This window comes from Hylobates moloch, unplaced genomic scaffold (genome assembly GCF_009828535.3).
Source record: "Hylobates moloch isolate HMO894 unplaced genomic scaffold, HMol_V3 SCAFFOLD_5, whole genome shotgun sequence".
Taxonomy (NCBI): Eukaryota; Metazoa; Chordata; class Mammalia; order Primates; family Hylobatidae; genus Hylobates; species Hylobates moloch.
The window spans coordinates 4136875-4142133 of NW_026652280.1; the positions used below are offsets into that span (position 1 = coordinate 4136875).

Sequence of the window (5259 nt, forward strand, 5' to 3'; positions counted from 1 at the left end):
TCCACTCTCCCCACCAGACCCTGGCCAGGAGATTTTGTGGCACATGGGGATCTGGCCTCTGAGAGGGCCAAAGGCTTATGTCACTTGGACCTTGAGAGCCCCTGGTCCACAGGTTGCTCCGTGGGAGATGAGGTGAAAGCCCTGGGTAACCTGCCCAACAGTATGAAGGAGTTTCCCACAGGAAACAGCCTCCAGCAAGACAGCGGCTTCCAGAGCCACCTCGAATGATGAGCCCAAAGGCAGGAAGGCTCTTCCTCCTGGGGAGATGGCAGGGACCCAGAGGCCGTTGTGGATAAGGAAGGCTCCCCGCTATGCAGAGAAAGGGGGAAGATGGAGGGGGAAACAGAAATCTATGAGTATTTGAATTCCACCAGTAGTGTCCATCCAATGTGCTATAGAAACAATGTGCTATAGAAGCACGCCCTTTCGATTGAGACAGCCTGGGAAACTGGGGCAATAGCGTTTTGTATCTGAAAGAAAGTGGTGGCTCTTCGGCCAAGAGAAGAGTCCAGTGGTCTGTGCTTCTGTGTTTCTAGGCCATGCAGTTTTGTTTTGTGTGTGTGTGTGTTTTTTTTTTAATAACACAAAACAAATTGGCAAAGCTCGAAAATAGTAAAATGGTCCCCAAACCTTCAAGTACTGGCTCCCTGGTTCCTTCAGCACTTACGTTAGTGGGAAACTGAGGCTACCTGAGGGAAAGTCCTGGAAGTATTGTGCAGGGCGGTGGGGGGGAGGCGGAGAGAGAAAGAGAGAGAGTGAAAGAGAGAAGAGAGGGGAGGGAGAGAGGAAAGAGAAAAGAGAAGAGAGAGAGAGAGAAGTGAGAGAGGAGAGACGGGAGGGAGCGAGAGAGAAGAGAGACAGAGGAGAGAGAGGGAGCCAGCTAGCAACAGAGAGCACATCAGAGATGGAGAGGCAAAAAGGATGCAGGAGAAGCTGTGAACTGGGGAAGGTTTACCTAAGTTCATCTGAAGTTCATCTTCTTACCTCCACATTCCAGACTGCATGCTGCCTCACTGGGGAAAGGACTTTCTGAGATTTTTATTTTTAAATTTGAGGCCGGGGTTCTTATTATGTCATCCAGGCTGGTCTCCAACTCCTGGGCTCAAGGGATCCTCCCGCCTCGGCCTCCCAAAGTGCTGGGATTCCAGGCGGGAGCCACTGCGCCCGGCGATTTCTGGGATTTTATAATCCCCTTTTCATGTAGACCTTTCGGAGTCAGCTTTATGATGGCCGTAGTCCTGGGATCTCAGGACCTACCCTTACACTAAACACCCTTTGAAAGACTGACTTCTTTGGAACTAGGCGTCAGGTTGGCTCTGGGAGCTGGGAGCTGGGCCATAGGGCAGGCCTGACTGGGTGCTCCCGCTGCGCCTGGGCCTCCGCGCAGGTGCAGGTGGGGCAGGTGGGGCATGAGGCAGGTGGGAAGTCCCTGTCGTCCTGCAGGTGGGGCAGGTGGGGTAGGTGGGGCAGGTTGGATAGGTGGGGCAGGTGGGGCAGATGGGGCAGGTGGGACAGGTGGGGCAGGTGGGGCAGGTGAGGCAGGTGAGGGTGTCCCCGCCATCCCGCAGGTGGGACAGCTGAGGCAGGTGGGACCTCCTCGCCCTCGCGCAGGTGGGGGAAGCGCTCCCGCTGCCAGAGGTCGCTGTCCCCTTCCGAGGCCTCGCGGCAGGGGCTTCGGGACCCTGCGCTGCTCTGTAGAGCCCGGCATCCCCGCAGGCCCCGCCCACCGCGCGTCCGCCCTCTTGGCCCTCAGGCTCCTCCCGGACGCGGCCGCGCAGGTAACCAGGGAAACGCGTCGCCATGGTAACGTGCGCGCCGCGTCGGAGGCCCCTCCCAACCCGCGGCCTCCTTTGCGGAGCCCCTGGCAGTCGCCGTCGCCGCTACCCGCGCCACCCTCGCGCCGTGCTCCTGCGGAAATGGAGGGGGACCCCCGAACCCCACCGCCGGGCGAGGGTTCGCAGTGACTTCGACCCCCAAGCCGCGCCGCGCTGCGGGCTCTGGGCGCCGCGGGCTCCCGGGCGGTGCTGCAGGCGCTGGACGCGGGCCCAGCGGGCGTGCCAGCCGCGCGGAGCCAAAGCGGCCAGATTTGCAAAGGGACCGTCCCACCCTCCCGTCTGTCGGAATCTCTAATTTCCTACGTGCATGCATGGCAGGGCTGGTGAGCTTCGAGTATTAGATATAGAATCTGAACGTTTCCAACTGCACATTTGGCAAAGCTTCGCGGCCTAACTGGCCTTTCCAGGCCCCTGTGGATAGCTCTGGATCTCCTGGGGCCTCCAGGCCTCCCCTCCTGACGGCTGCCGGGGCCAGCGCTGCTCGGAGGAGCGGGCCTGGGCCGAAGTCCGGTTTGGCCTCTGGGGGCTGCTTCTGAACTCGATATTCCTTAGGCATCAGCCGGGAGTTTGCAGGATAAAATGCGGGCCTCGAAGAGCCCACTCGCAAGATGCACACCTACATCCGCTCATTGCGGGTAGAAACACGCGTCTCGGTCCGTTTTTCCTCATCTATCCCTAAACCCAGCACAGTGAATGCTGGAGTGGTGAACGCTGAATGTGTCCACGTCTATCGCGGGATGCTCTTGAGAGACCCCAAATAACCATGGCACGCAGATACATTTCTGAGTAACTCAGATTCTTCTCTTCGTTGGAGAAATTTTCAAACAATTCCTAGGAAACCCTAAACAACTATAGGCCTGTGCCTTGCCTAACCCTGAGGTCTTGAACCTTTGCCTGCAGAATTGTTGATTCCTTACGTATCACTCTTCATTAAAGAAGACACTTTCTACAGCAAAGGCTGACGCTTATGCACAATACTTTCTAATGTTGTTTTTAAAAAGCAAAAAAATTGATAGATAAACAAAGTAACAGAGGTGCATATTTCCTGAACCTCAAAAAAAAAAAATGAAATCAAGCTGACTGATAATACATTTTCCTGAGCAGTAAACGACTAAGAAATAATTTAGTGCTTTCAATAACTGATATGGGAAATACAAAAGAAGAGTAAACTGATCTCTAGTGCAGAGGAGTTTTCTAATTTTCTTAAGACAAAAAAAAAATGCGATGAATCTGAGAAAAAATATAAAAGAAAGTGTACATAACATGTTCATCTTTGTTTCAACTCGCTACAACAGAGGCCCATGCATTTGTATCAACTAAATAAGAATTTGGAACTAAAATCTCAGATGTTTTCCAACCCTGACATTAGATTATAGGTATGGTTTCTGACATTCCACAAAGCACTTGGATAAACAGCATCAGCTGTCATAGATTTAAAAAACGGTTTTTTTTATTTTCCTTCGAGAAATGTTCGTCCTAGAAAAGTGATGGTTTTATCTACAGCAGTATCTGAGGGGTGCAGGTGAGTGAAGAGAAGAAAAAGTCAAGCCCTAAGGCCTTGCCCATTCCAGAAGCAACTCTGCTCTGCTCCCAATTCTGAAGCCTTGGGTGGTGGTTGGCCTTGAGCTGGGCTTTACTGCTTTACTGCAGGGTGATAGGGCTGGCCATGGAGCATGGGCAGTGATATCAGAAAATCCTGGATTTGAACCTTAGGTCTGCTGTGCACTGGGCAACTTCCATGGCTTCTCTGTTTCCCAATCTACTCTTTCATTCATTTATTTGTCCAGTGATTTATTCATCCTCTCCTGGGTGACAGGATATAGCAGTGAGCCCAAAATAACTGGTCTCATGGAGCTTCTATTCTGCTATCAGGAGAAGAACCACAAACAAACTCAAATATATGACAGGTCTGGTGTAATAAACGCTATTAAGGAGAATAAAGGCCGGGCGCAGTGGCTTATGCCTGTAATCCCAGCACTTTGGGAGGCCAAGGTGGATGGATCACAAGGTCAGGAGTTTGAGACCAGCCTGGCCAACATGGTGAAAGCCCGACTCTACTAAAAATATAAAAATTAGCCTGGCATGGTGGCATGCATCTATAATCCCAGCTACTCAGGAGGCTGAGGCAGGAGAATTGCTTGAACCTGGGAGGCAGAGGTTGCAGTGAACCAAGATCATGCTATTGCACTCCAGCCTGGGTGAAAAAAAAAAAAAAAAAAAAAAAAAAATGTGAGAGAGGTAAATTTATTTATCACAAAAGGCTTCTGTAGTAAGGTGACCTAAAGAGAGTGAGGTCCATCCATTTATCATCCCTATAAAATAAAGATCACTATGGTAACTTACAAGAGGAAGTGAGGAAGACACACAAGTATAGTGACACCAAGGAAAGACAGTCATGTGATAACGGAGCCGGAGACTGGGGTTATGCATCTACAAACCAGGGAGTGCGGTGGATTGCTGGACACCACGGAATGAGGAGAGAGGCACAGGACACATACAGCCTCAGACCCACAGAAGAAAACAACCCTGCTGACTCGTTGAGCTCAGCTTTCCAGCCTCCAGGCAGTGAGAGAAGACACTTCTGTTGCTTGAGACACCCGGATTGTGGTGCTTTGTTATGACAGTCCTGGGAAACTAACAGTTCCTTATTTACAGACGAAGAAGCTATGGCTTGGACTTTGTGTAACATCCAAGTTTACAGGACTGATGCAGGATAAATGACTAGAATTTCAAGCCATTCTGTCCTGGCACACACATGTCCTCTTCACCTGCTTGTAAGTTGAAAACTACCTAAACTACCATAAACAAAGCACAGATGCCAAAAAGTCTCATCCTGTAATTTCCTTTTCATCTTTTCTTAAGCTGTCAGGACTGACGTATAAGTCAAGGTTCTCAAGAGAAATAGAACCAATAGAACACTCCTGCATGCACACACAGAGAGATTTATTAGAAGGAATTTTCTCATGTTATTATGGATACTAAGAAGTCCTCGAGTCTGCCACTTACAAGCTGGAGACTTAGGAGAACAGATGGTGTAAGTTCCAGTCTGTGTGCAGGACAAGACCAACGTCCCAGCTTAAAATAGGCAAGCAAAGAGAGCAAATCCTCTCTTCCTCGGCCTTTCGTTCTATTTGGGCCTCCATTGGTTTGAATGGTGCCCATGCACATCGGGGAGAGAAATCTGCTTTACTAAGTCAGCTGATTCATTAGTCGGCTAATCTCATCCAGATACACCTTCACAGACATACCCAGGCTAATGTTTAACCAAGTATTTGTGCACCCCATGGCCCAGCCAAGTTGACATATGAAAGTATCCATCACAGGTCCACCCCTTGTCAACTTGGCACTAATACACCTCTCTTTAAGCCATACTTACTCTCCAAGTAAAGACAATAACAACAATATAATTCCACCGGACATAACA

The 5259-nt window shown here is 50.3% G+C and overlaps 1 long non-coding RNA gene across 1 annotated transcript; it reads left to right on the plus strand.

The window, feature by feature from the left end:
* The first annotated feature begins 2207 nt into the window (after positions 1-2207).
* On the plus strand, positions 2208-4640 carry LOC131383594 (uncharacterized). The gene is made up of 3 exons (XR_009213736.1): positions 2208-3211; positions 3301-3357; positions 4161-4640. It is a non-coding gene; the product is annotated as an uncharacterized LOC131383594 (long non-coding RNA).
* The last annotated feature ends 619 nt before the right edge of the window (positions 4641-5259 follow it).